The sequence below is a fragment of the Galendromus occidentalis genome, unplaced genomic scaffold, assembly GCF_000255335.2.
Source record: "Galendromus occidentalis unplaced genomic scaffold, Mocc_1.1 scf7180000075860, whole genome shotgun sequence".
NCBI classification, from domain to species: Eukaryota; Metazoa; Arthropoda; class Arachnida; order Mesostigmata; family Phytoseiidae; genus Galendromus; species Galendromus occidentalis.
This window is the reverse complement of record NW_003803850.1, coordinates 695,188-708,915: the sequence shown is the minus strand read 5'-3', so window position 1 is coordinate 708,915 and position 13,728 is coordinate 695,188.

Below are 13,728 nucleotides of genomic sequence, written 5' to 3'. Positions count from 1 at the left end.
TCCTGACTGAAGTTGACTGCCTGGGTTTGTCGAATCAGGGACTGATGCTCCTTGATGTTCATCTCCATTTCCTGGAGGGTCTCGATCACCTTATCGATGTCCTTCGATGGAGTCACAAGCTTGGCAAATGCATTCAGTTGATTGAGCAACTGATTGAAATTGTCCGTGTGAGTTTGGACTTGGTCTTAAAGTTGACGAATACTCTCGGACAGGGAGTGTACGATGGGAGCAGAGTCACTCCTGGACACTAACTCGCTCTTGCACATTTCCACGGTGCCCTCTAAGCGAACAATTCGATCCAAGGCAAGCTGGGCAACGTTCCCGGCGAGCATGGATTCTTGGAAATTAACCATCACGAAGTTCCCTTCGCTGGAGGGTGATGGAATCTGGTCTCACTAGCTAAGTCTGTGGACACTCAATCTGAACTAAGACTCTGTGAATCTGGAAGATCACGGCACACAACAAAGAGTCAGTGGTTCGATTAGAGCACTTCTCAGCTCCTCAGTTTATTACACACAGGTATGCTCTCATATATACCCTCCGAGGGAAAGGGAATACCCGTAACCAGGACACGGAAGTGTTCTGGTATTAGTAACCCACTGGGCTAAGTGGAACACTGTATGTTAGTCAGGAAGCCTCTGCTTCCTGTATCACTACTTCCTGTACCCGAAGTGACATGCCTCAGCTGTACCAGAAATATTGGTATATTTCATCAGAGGGAACCACGGGAATGGGCACATCATCAGAACGGCTCACAAGAGTTGTGTTTGGTTGAGCCGGATTCATGGTAAGTCGATCAGAGTGCTGTCACCGGTACAAAGACTCGAAGTGAATTTTCGTGCGGGGGATCACGTTTTTATACCCTAAACGCCTCCCTCAACTTTGTCAACACGGGTCAATGCTCTTAGAGATGGTAAACCGGAACCATCTCGAATCATTATCGGGAATGAGACCCTGAATGTCAGCATATTATGCATTTCAAGGGACTACAGCCAGCTCTTCATCAACATTTCTCTCTCCTGTCCGTTCATTATCATCACCAGCGCTATGTTGATCACCAGCGGTGTCTGGGGCAGGCTCTTCCTCGGGTTCCCCGTCTTCTTTGTCGGCTTCCTTGTCGGAGTCTGTGGTCGGCTGCTCCGATGTAGGTGGTGGTGGAAGTTGATTCTCAAGAAGCGGTGGTTGTTCTCTTGTATCAACATCCCGTATCCGATGAATCAGAGTTGTGCCGATTTCCAACACACGGTAACTCAATCCGTCATTCGACATTGTGCTTGCGAGATCAAACAATGTTCTGTTGAGTCTCCCACTGACAGCGTTGTGTTGAGGAGTGTATGGAGCACTATAAGAGTAATCACACCCAGTGGATTTGAGTAGTGATTGGAGCCTCTTATTCTGGAACTCCGAGCCTCCGTCCGAATGTAGATGATACACTTGCTGACCGGTCCTCAATTTAAATCACTTTAGGGAGTCCTGAATTGAATCATAAACTTCGAGTTTGTTGCGAAGAAAATACGTCTTGCGGAATCGGCTGTGGTCATCAGTCAATGTGAGGAATGCGTTATGCCTTCCGTAAGAGGGGATGCTTACAGAACAGACATCGCTGTTGATCCATCCGATACGAGGGGCAATCGAGCTTTTTGGTTTCTGACGAAAGCTCGAGCGATGCATCTTTCTTTTAACACAGCGATCACAGCTTGTGAAGTCCTGGATCACTTCATATCCTCCCTTCTCTATCATTGACTTCAGCCATCCGACGTTGATGTGGGCGAAGTTGCGGTGCACTTGCGTTCGGCTGACCTTTCTCTTTTTCCTCTCAGCTCCGAGGCCTTCGGCTGCATCTTGAGAGTACAGCCAATACAGTCCGTTCTTACGTGATGCTTCGAGGACTGTTTTCCCTTTAGTAAGGCTGATGTTGTCACGACTGATCTGGATCATAAATCCGTCATCTGTAAGCCTGGATACTGATAGAAGATTGCGTCTAAAACGTGGAACATACATATAATACCTCATCGAGCTGAGTTGTTGTTTTCCGTTCAGACTAAAAGTGATCCGGCAGGTGCCAAAGCCAGGAGCATTTAGGGTTCTAGAACCCCCTAAGCATATTTGCCGAGCTTGAGGATAAGGTGTATACTTGACCACATGATCTTTGGAGTTGCTCGTATGGAAGTTTGTTCCTCTATCAATAATGTACTCGTTATTAGGAGTAACACTATTGGTCTCAGGCATGATTGCTCCACAGATCAGAGCCTCACTGATGTTGGCATTAGCTTGAGGTTTCCGGCGCTTGTTTGTTGACAGGTTTCCTGACCTCCTGTTCTGACCTCCTGTTCTGACCTCCTGTTCTGACCTCCTGTTCTGACCTCGATGGTTCTTCCCTCGGTGAGAACCTCCATTCTGCCTTGGAGCCCGACATTTAGCAATCATATGTCCGGCTTTACCGCAGTTGTAGCAGGTCCTCCCCGTCGAGGTGGTTGTTGTACTGCTGGTACGGTTGGCATTGGATCTGTGGCGAAACGTTCTTTCGTGATGGCTTGTCCTTCCAGAAATTCGAAGCTTAGAGAATAACGCAGTTATCTGATTAGTCTCGAACTTTCCCTGCCGGAGACCCTCACTTTCTATTCCAACCAATAGATGTGAGTAGGATCTTGCCGCTTCATCTCTTGCGGTGAAACCCGGTTTGAAGGATTCCCAGTTCGATGGGAGAGCATCCAGCAGGATGGTGATCTTCAAGTCATTCGGGATGTCTAGACCTAGGGAAGCTAGACGTCCAATGATCCGGTTGAACCGAAATAAGGTCTCTCCCGCTGGCTTGTTCGACTGGTAGGTGCAGGATGTCAGTTTGGTGATCGCTAGTCGCTTGAGTCCTCCGTTGGAACGGGTGGAGCGACCGTTGATATCCCTGAACGTCTCAAGAGCATATATCGTCTCTGACTTACTGCTGAACAAGGATACAGCGAGAGCGGGCTGCTGGGATGCAAATAGGGAGCATCGAGCCGCACGGTTTCCTCCATCATACTTCATCTGTTGGATCTTGGATGCTTTGTCCTAATTCACTTAAGCCGTGAGAGCTTGTTGAATCTTCCCTTGTAGGTTGACTCTCCTGAGTGGACATTTTCACACACTCAGTAACACCGCTCACTATTCATTTGAGAGTCACACACTATGGGTCCACTAGTGCACTTGATCAGGGAGTAAAGTTCGCAGAATCGATCGTGCGCAATAACGAATGTTGGGATTCAACCCACTTAGACGTCAGTCGGGTGAACCTCTACTCTGAAAGAGACACTAGTAACCTGGAAGACTACGGCTCAGTAACAAGACTCTGTTCATACAAGAATCATAAGCCCGTGCTGAGCCACGCTTCATTCATCATACATATATATACCCAGGGGAAAGTGCTCGTTAGCACACGCTGGTCCGAAGCATTGTCTTCGGACCAGGGTGTGCTAACGAGAGCACCAGTCCTTGGTTCGGCAATTAATACAAGAGAAATTGGCTTCCTGAACGAGGAAGTTACCGGCAACTCTGCTCGCGAGATCCAAGCCTCTCAGTTCCAGGAGGAGAGGACGAAGGAGAATGAGGATCACATCGGTAGGCTCGAAACCAATTTTCCGAGGATTGAAGCGAAGGTCAATACAATGAGCGTCAAGTCCCGTCTCACCGGGTTGGCCAATGGTTCCCTCCACGCTGCTATTCGGCAAGCTATTCTTGCCAACTCAGGACATCTGTCCAGCATCTTCGAGAAGCTGAGCAAACTAGAGAGATCAGGTTGGCGCGCGTCATCATCCGTGGTTCGTGAAGTTGCGCGGATGTGGCTGCATCGCCGGATGTGACACCTGTCTCGGGGTGACCAATTCATCGTCGGATGATCCGGGCCGTAAATGGACTTCCCTCAGATCGTGTCCTCCGGTTCGCTCTCGATGCGGCCCGTCTAAAAATCTCTGGACGTCCGGAGTTTCACGTTCCTCGGCGTTCACGATGGGGTTTTCTTTTTCTCTTTCCGCGTCGTATCCCCCGAGAAAGCTGTCGCTGGCATCTCGCTCGATGTTGCCTGAGCTGACTTCCACGGTGGAATCATCGGCCCGCGAGCCCGCGGGTTTCGGAGCGACTTCTTCTTCTGCCACTTGGCGGGCTCGGAACCCGGCGTATAGCCCTGACGGGGAACCTCGCCGGCGGTCCGGGGCTCTTTCGAGCGGGGCGGTTGACCTCGGTTTCCTGGTCTTTCGTTTTGTGGCGAGTCCGCGGGCGACGGAAGGCCGGTCGTGGCCCGTCAGCAGAGGGCTGACTTGAGCCCACTGCTGCCTGAGTATCTCGTGCACCGAACACTTTTCCATGTCGCTAACTGCTGTTTGGTATTTGATTCTCCCCCAGAGATCGTCTGGGTCATGGACGTCTTGCGTCGTTTCGAAGAGCTTCAGGCGTCTTCGGAATAGCGACGACGGTTGTGCGAAGAGAGTCGTCAGTTCCTCAATTAATTCGAAATATTGCAGGTCACTGGCTTTCTTCGGGATGATCCGTTTGGAGAACCACTGGCACTACGTTGCTCCTAGTTTCGCTACTATGAAGCGGGCGCGATCATTGTCGTCACCGAAGGGCCCGTTCCCGGCTTCGATCATCGTTTGGTAGCGATCGAACCAATTTTGGAACGTCAGGTCCGCTTCGGGATCGAATTTGAATTCCGGGATTCTTATTGAATCCAGTTTGAAATCGTAGCCCCGGTTCCTAGGGGTTTCGGTGTTCAGGCTTCGGGGTTTTCCCTCCATCGCCTTCTGGACCAACTCGCGAACTTGTTCTTCTGAGTAGAATGTCATCCTGGGGAGCTCCTGCGTCGAATGATCGGAGTTTGACGCTTTCCAGATGTTTCCACTCGTTGCACTTCACAGAACTAGCACTTGGTGCTTTAGGGTTCGTCCCCAAATTTTGGTCCAGCCGAAAATTTTGGGTTCTGCCTCGTCGCCACTTATGTTGTGGAGTGAACTTGTCAGGACAAGGTTTGGGCACGTTGGTTTAGCGGGGGAAGTTTTGACTCTAGGAAATTAAAAGGAAGTACACCGTGGAGGTTGAATAGTACCAATTCAGTGAATTTATTTTTGGCTCGAATAGACACGTTCGAGAGGGGAAAGAGCAGAGAGTGGAGTCCGGACGATCCTCTGTGCCGAGCCATTCCTTGGCTGGCAACACTTTGACCCGGTGACACTACTCTGATCGATTTACCATGAATTCAGCTCAACCTAACATGACTCTTGTGAGCCGTTCCGATGAGGTGCCCATGCCCGTGGTTCCTTTAGAATGGGCATGGGTTGTGACGCTTAATATCCAAGAATCCATGTTCGCCGGGAACGTTGCCCAGCTTGCCTTGGATAGAGTTGTTCGTTTAGAGGGCACCGTGGAACTGTGTAAAAGCGACTTAGTGTCCAGGAGTGACTCTGCTCCCATCGTACACTCCCTGTCCGAGAGCATTCGCCAAGTACAGGACCAAGTCAGAGCTCAAACGGACAACTTCAATCAGTTGCTCAATCAACTAAATGCGTTTGCCAAGCTTGTGACTCCATTGAAGGACATCGATAAGGTGATCGAGACTCTTGAGGAAATGGCGGTGAACATCAAGGAGCACCAGTCCTTGGTTCGGCAATTAATATGTACAACAGAAATTGGCTTCCTGAAAGAGGAAGTTACCAGCAACTCTGCTCGCGAGATCCGTGCCTCTCAGATCCAGGAGGAGAGGACGATGAAGAATGAGGATCGCATCGGTAGGCTCGAAACCAATTTTCCGAGGATTGAAGCGAAGGTCAATACAATGAGCGTCAAGTCCCGTCTCACCGGGTTGGCCGATGGTTCCCTCCACGCTGATATTCGGCAAGCTATTCTTGCCAACTCAGGACATCTGTCCAGCATCTTCGAGAAGCTGAGCAAACTGGAAGTCCTCGAGGCCAGGGTCCATCAACTCTTCAAGAATCAGGTCTCTAACAAGACCCCTGCCAACCGTTTCGCTGAAACTGGGTCCGGCGCTCCGTCGAAGACATAATGGTGTCTAAGGAGGCCGCAGCCCCTTACCGGAGACCACACCCACGCGCTTCACTTATCAAGGAGGCGCTGTGCTCCAGAACTGCAGTGATCATACTTGTCCTCACTCTCTTCATTTTCTGTGGGTATGATTTTCTCCGTGACTTTCCCGAGTGTGACATGCATATTTCTGGGGTCCCTCCATAAGATGTCTTTTACCAGCTACTCATTTGTTCCGTTTCTTCTTGTCGGCTTTGGCATCTTTCTGATTGCCAAGAGTATTTCTGTCCAGGAAAACAGCCCGCGAAACGGGTCGCCCGTTTTTCCCTTTGACAAATCAAATGATGTCGTGGGAACTGGAATGGGAAATTTATCACCTTCACCCAGGCCGACGCCAACAAATGGTACGAAATTCGTGAATTCGATTAGGACGTCGTCTGCTCATCCTTCTATCGGCGGGAAGACCATTTCGATGCTGGTCTACTCCTGCTCTCGATCTGATGACGGTTGGCTGTGCCACAGTCGTCATGATAAGGAAGAAGACGGTGTGTCTTCATCGACGGTCCGAGACGGATTAGGGTAAAAGTACCAGTTATGGGGCACCTAAGTATTTTTCCATGAAAGTCTTCCATGTGGAAATCCCAGTTATGGGACACTCCGGAACCAGTTATGGGACGCCCCGTAACAAGTTATGGGACAGTTCTACAGCGTCCGTATGCACCAGTCTTGATCTCCGGACTTATGCTATATAGCCAAGAACCATGTCAGTCCAATTCCCTATCGTATTGATATTCGCGAAAACTTCGTCGTTTCTGAATCTCGCAATTGCCGCCCTGCGTTGTATAGCGGCTTCCCATCCCTTTCTTTTCATTCCGCTCGCGGAGCTAATCAGATTCACCGTCGTTTAAGAAAAACGAAGCGATTTGAAATAAAGAGGAGTCGATGCTCAGAAAAACGAAGGCTCTTTATCGAATTCGTTCCGATGAAGAATAGCAAATCAATAGCAGATCAGATAGCAAATATCCATCAGCCAATAGCATTGATAAAAAAGACTTGAACAATTAATTTGCGCGACGACGAGTCGGCTTGTATGGGGTTGGAAGCTCCAATATGGTTTTCTCACTTTCTTCAGGACATTCTCTCCGTAAAGAGGCGAGGGGACCGCAGTTGGCCGCAGCCCAGAGATTGAACAGGTCTCTCATGCTCTCTGGACCCTGCCATTCCCCTTGTGTCTCACGGAATAGGGTGAGCTGCTCCAGCGTTAGCCGTTCCTCGAGCTCCACGATGAAGGGCATCTCGCCTCAGGCGCGATGGGATTCAGCGTGTCCGCCGGGTCCTGATGCGACGTCTTCACTTGATCGTCGGAGACCAAACACTTGCTGTAGTCTATGGCGTTGGCATTCCACGGTACCATGCCACACTTTCGGAAGCCGTTGATCGGCCACGTGGCATCGAAATTCCCAAAAGCTTCTTGTATGAGAACGAGAAACTCCTCCATTCGCATCGCACGGCCTCCATTCCTCATTCCACAATCTGTGGCCGCTTTGTACCGCGCAGTCTTAAGTGGCTTGACGACTGCGACGTCTAAGGGTTGGAGAATGTGTGTTGCATTCGGAAGAAGGAGAAGCAATACGACGCCATTGGTTTCACAAAATGAAGTCACTTCTATCGTCAAGCGAGAGCGATGGTCGTCTAACGAGGGAGGTCCCGAACATGATGATCGCCGATTGAGTCGAGACCTATGGGAAAAGAATCCCCTACCGGAGTGCAGTACAACCCTAGAATATTATTTGCGTATGGGCAGTTTGAAGGTCTTTACGGACCTACCGAAATTGGCCCTTAAAACTTCCTTTAGCATTCCTTGACACCAAGTTCTCATCAATCCCTTGTCCAACTTTCCTGACTTGCTGCAAGTGACGAACAGGTTACTGTACTTCGTCACCTCACCCGCTACGATCGGGCCAAACTGGCCCCTCGGCTTTTGCAAGTTCACCAGTAACCGACCAACCAAATCAGCGCTCATGTTCCGAATTGGCTGACAAGGATAGTCCTAGACTTGATCCTCGCCGATTCCGTAAGGATTTTGTACAGATCTCGGTGTTTATGAGGGACGTTCGATGCGAGAATATCAGGTGCCCATAGCGAACAAGAAGGAAATGATCGCTCCTGGGGCATTCCAGCATCGAAGGGTGGTCGATGGCTTAGCGCGTCTGCCTTCTCGCAAAAGGTGGCGAAGACGTCGCTCGGTCGCTCGTACGGAAGGAGGCGTGGGTTCGACCCTGCTCCCGGCGGAACATTCCTTCCGGAATTCCCGGAGCGCGCTGCAAAGCTGCGGAAATATTAGCTTGAGATTCATTCGAAAAGAAATTTCGAAATCAAACTTAAAACAAACCCGCGAGGGAGTAACGGACGTTGCGTCAGCGTCGTCTGATTCGAGTAAGTTGTCTCCTGTTGTCTCCGCGCGTGGCGCCTCATACGACAATTATTCTGAATTTCGAAGTGAAGTTCAAGAGGGACGATCGAAATGGACGCGGTTTTGGTGCTTCTTCGGAGAAAGCTGAACTCCATACAGCTCGACGAGAATGCTGCCGGAAACGCCAGTCCGCAGCAGGCGAAACTTGCTCGTGAGATCTTCAAGGCCCTCGAGACGTACGAGAATCATGACGAGGCAACAATCGAGGTGGAAGACGAGCTCTACGAGACGAGGTACAATAAAGAGGAGTTTGACCCAGTTTTTGAAGATTTTCTAGACGGCGCATCGAGGGAGTTTTTCTCGTACGATTATATCTGTCGAGTGCTCGATTACGTCGACAAACACAGAGCTCACAAGTTCACCACAATTCAGCATCAGTTCAGAAGACTCAAGAATAAGTCATACATCCCGCGATTCAGGAAATACAGAGAGCAGCTTGGCACGAATCGTGAACGTTTCGCGAAAGTCGCGCAGTACTGTAAAGAGATGTTCGATACCGCTCGGGCCAACGGCATTATAATTCACGACCGTACGCTCAGAATGTGGGCGCTCAATAAAGCAAGACAACTCGAATTATCCTCTTTCACGGCCAGTCATTCGTGGATCGCTAGCTTCAAGAATGTCTACCGCATATCCTCACGTAGAATCGTAAGATTCATAAGTCACCAGCATCATCGAGATCAGGAACTAATCGAGAGTCAGGTGGCGGAAACCGTTCTCGATTTCAGCGAGAACGTTCAACCTGTCTTCGACCCCTGCCAAGTTCTGAACAGCGATCAGTCTGGTTTCGCCTACATCGTGCACACAAACCGAACCTTGTCGCATACTGGAGAGCGGATCACGACGGCAGCGTTCAACGCAATGGGACCCCGCACTCACTCCTACACAATTCAGCCGATCTTGAGCTTGGACGGAAGACTTGTGGGCAAGCTCTACGTGAATTTGAAAGAGCAGGGCGATGAATTCGGTCCAAGGGTCGCGGCTTCCTTGCCCAGGTATCCGAACCTTTACATCACCTGCACGAAGTCAGGAAAATTGTCGAAGCATTTGGTGGAATCGTGGTGCAAAGAGGTGCTCGGAGCCGTTGTCGATCACCTCCCCGAGAAAAATGCGTCCTCTATGTCGATTCATGGAGTGGTCACAATGACGAGTCGATTTACAGAGTAGCCGAGAAGAGCATTACGGTGAAAGTTTTCCCTCCCGGCTCCACGAGTATCATGCAGCCGCTGGATGTTTATTGTTTCCGCCAGTGGAAGGACTTCGCGAAGAGGATCACCGAACAGTGCCTCCTGTTCGGTTACCGGGTCGATCAGCGAGCTGACATCCTACGACTCCACTCGCTGATATTCAATCAATTTCAGCTTCCGCAATTCCGTCCGATGTGGCTTTGCGCCTGGCGCTTGTCCGGCTTTGGAGCTCCACGAATCGAGTTCCCAGGTCTGGCAGAAATGCTTTTCAAAGTGGAAGGGAACTGCTTTACGTCCGATTGCTCGACAGAGCCCTTCATCAAATGTGGTTACTGTTCGGAGACCTTATGCATGAGATGTTTCTTCATAGACTATCACTTTTGCAATGACTATCTCGAATAAATGAATGGTCAGCGACTTCTGCCACACACGGGACGCTTTGTTTTCAATGCTGAATGTACCATGGAATTGAGACGGACTCTAAACCATCTATATGGTACGACTCGACTATCAAAAATGCTACACTACTTCAGTAGCGATTATTTTCCTCCACGCTATTATGGGCAGCCAGCATTCCCGGCTATGATCCCTCGAGGCCGACCAAATATGCGCGCCAAGTTTCAAGAAAATCAGCGAGTATCAAGTCTCGGACTCCCCTTGTGAGTTGTGTAGCTGTGGGCCAGAGCATTCATACTTTGAACTGCAACGAGCCTTTTTTTTCGCCAGTGAACGACAAAGTTCGATTCGAATGCACCTCATATTTGAGATCCGACTGATCCGAGTTGAATATCTGCGGCGGATCGTAGTTGGCACGAACTGTGTCAACATAGTCCACTATGAGCTCAGCCGCCGAGTTCTCGATCTCCTCCTGGTTCACCTCGCGTTGATGTGTCGTACACTTGGTGATTCTACTGGATGATATCCTATAACATCTTTTGAAGTTATTTAGCCAATTATGAGAGGCTGAGAACCTTGATAGGCCGAGCTCTCGCGCTTTCTGTAACGCCCATTACCTCAGATCGTCGTCGTGAACGGCCAGAAAATCGGCCCGTGCGAAGTCAAAGTGTTCTTTGGTGTGCTGCGCTACCTGGATCGAACGATCTCTCCATGTTCCCATTTACGCGTAGTACTCGCGGAAACGATTGATGTAGTAGGAATGTTTGATCCGGCGAAACTTCGATCGGAGTGTCGCCCACGTAAGCGATGGGTGCTCGTGCTCATCGATGTAATCGAGAACCTTCGATATGTATTCGTGAGTGAAGTAGTCTCGATCGATTCCGAAGTTTTCGTACCCAGGAATGTATTCCTCATCATAGTACTTGGACTCGTAGACTACCTCGATCTGTTCCATTTCCGAGACATCCGCGTTCTCGTAATATTTCAGACTCTCGGACACAGCATCAGCGATTTATTCCCCAAGAAATCGCGGATTCTTGAGCACATGGTCGCTCGAATTCAGGGAATCGAATTCCTTCCTGAGCAGACCCATGATTGATTCAACTCTGGCCGACATCTTCGTTTTTCAGCGCTTCCGAATTCACAAAACTAGAACAACAGGTTCTCACAGGTTTAAAGGGAAGCTCGATTACGCGCGCAGCAGCAGCAGTGAAGTGTAAACGAGAGCAGTAGAGCTCGAAATCTCTCTCAATATTGTAGCGGGGTTTTTCTAAAGGGAAGCTCAGGACGGACGTTAGGGCTAACTGCTGGGACGTGCGAGGACAGGGGAAATTCGGAAGACGGGCTCACCACAACACGGTGAGATGGATCGAAGAAGCGGACGCGGGGGCTGCGGAGGTGGACGGGAACTCGGGGGCCGGATAGGGCTGAGAACTCGGGGACGCTGGGACTGGGCACAATAACAACACGCAACTCGGTTCAACTCCCGATTACGAGTGACTATTTCCTCTCCTCGCGTCGGTCTTTATTCTTTCTCTCTCTCCCAATTACGTGCACTTGGACTGCACTGCCGTGCCCGACGGCGGCGCCGCTCTCCGGCGCGGTCTCCGCCTCTGATCTTAGACCCCAGCACACATGTCGCCTGCTACAATGTATCTCATCTGCCTTGGTTCCTCCCGAGTCGGCAGGGCGCTCTACAATCGCGCGCTCACTAGGTCTGCCCACTCCGGGTTCCCCTCGGACATCTGTTCTCCATTTACACAACCAATCTGCACTCCAGGTTCTTCTCCAAGGCTCCCATGTGCATTGCACTGAAACACCGTCACAATATGGCGTCGTAGCGCCAAATTCGAACCGGCGCCTCTTCAAGTAGTGCAGGATAAAAATATATATTCTGAAAATATATATTCCGATATATTCCAACCGATCTCGAGAAAAGTGCGTATGGATCGATAATTCTCACCATTTTTCATTTCCCCATAGGCTCAATGCTTAAGAGCCGATTTTCGGTGGGTCCGTAAAGACCTTCAATCTGTCCATACACAGATAATATTTTAGGGTTGTACTACACTCTGGTAGGGGATTCTTTTCCCATAGGTCTCGACTCAATCGGCGATCATCATGTTCGTGACCCCCCTTGTAAGAAGAGCAGAGCTGGCAGTTGAATACCGCGATCTCCCAAAAAGGGCACGGAATGCGCCTCCAGATATCGAAGGAAGACAGTACTAGTCATCTAACCGAAGTCGGATTTCAAGAGGTAAAATCCTTCTCGGAGCCACTCGACGAATGACGGGGGGGGGACACGTTTCCGACGGAGGAGAATGGCTGTCGTCGCTAGCTCGCCGGCGGCGGATCCGGTCACTAATACCGTCACGCGGTCATCAGGAGAGCCGCCATGGGATGGCACATTGCGAGTCAGGGGGTAACGCTCATTAGCACACGCTGGTCCGAAGCATTGTCTTCGGACCAGGGTCTTACCCTTGTGTTGGATATGACCCTTTGGGGGTCAGTCGGTAGACTCTGGATCTGAAAAGAGGCTGTGAGGCTGGAAGATCACGGCAAAATGAAGAAACAGGGATTCGGTGTGAATGAGTAACTCCTCGTCGTGTGAGTCTTTATTACCAGTATATGTATATACCCAGGTGGAGAGTATCACTATGATTACCGACCCGGAAGCGGAAGTCTTTCGGGGTCGTGCATGAATACTGATCTGGAGGCGGAAGTCCTTCAGATCAGGGTCTTTCCGAATACAGAACCTTGCCTAGATGCTTTCAGTAATCACACTGAGAATATTACAGCTACTCTACAGAAAACAGTGTGTATTTCAACATCCTTCCTTAGATGGAACAGTCCAAGGATGATTACCAGCGAGTACTAGCTGTTGTTAGCATCTAATCTGGGGCAATGCTCTAGTATACCTCAACACCATTCATTGGTATAGAACTTCAATTTATTTTATTAATGGTAATCACAGTTGATCCATGTCCATGTACTGTTAGGCATTACAAAGTTGTCAACTGTGATCTCCGTGAGGACCCTCTCAAAGAGGTGTTCAATCCGGTCCCTCGGTTGAAGTTCTGACTCAATCTCACGACCGTATTCGTGGATGGTGACTGCCTCGACCATATCTGTTAAGATGGATCGAATGTAGCCCCTTGCGGTGGCTGTTACTCAGTCCTTGTAGATAGGCCAGGTCTTCAGGTCCCACACATCCTGGATGACCAATGAGTCGAGCACGTGTCCCGTGCGTTTGTAGACTTCATTTGTGTACGCCGCTGTAAAGGCGTACAGACCACAGTCTTCGTCCCAGGCGTATCTCTCTTCTTTGGACATCCTTTTGTACACCTTTGAGATACGATCGCAGAAGATTGGGTACGTTGTGGTCATGGTTCGTCGCTTGAAGCGCTCCTTTGAGAAAGCGTCCCATCGTGGGCCCTCAAAGAGCTCGTGGTGAATGATTGGCATTAGATGGACGCCACTGTCCTTCGGGCATGACGGGCTTGAACACACACATGGCAATCTGGGATCGTCACAGTCCTCGATCCTGGGCGACACTTTCAACAGATGATCATCGTAATAGATCCGTGGGAACATGCTGAAAATTTGCATTACAAAATTATCAACTGTAATCTTCGTAAGGACTTTCTCGAAGAGGTGCTCAATCCG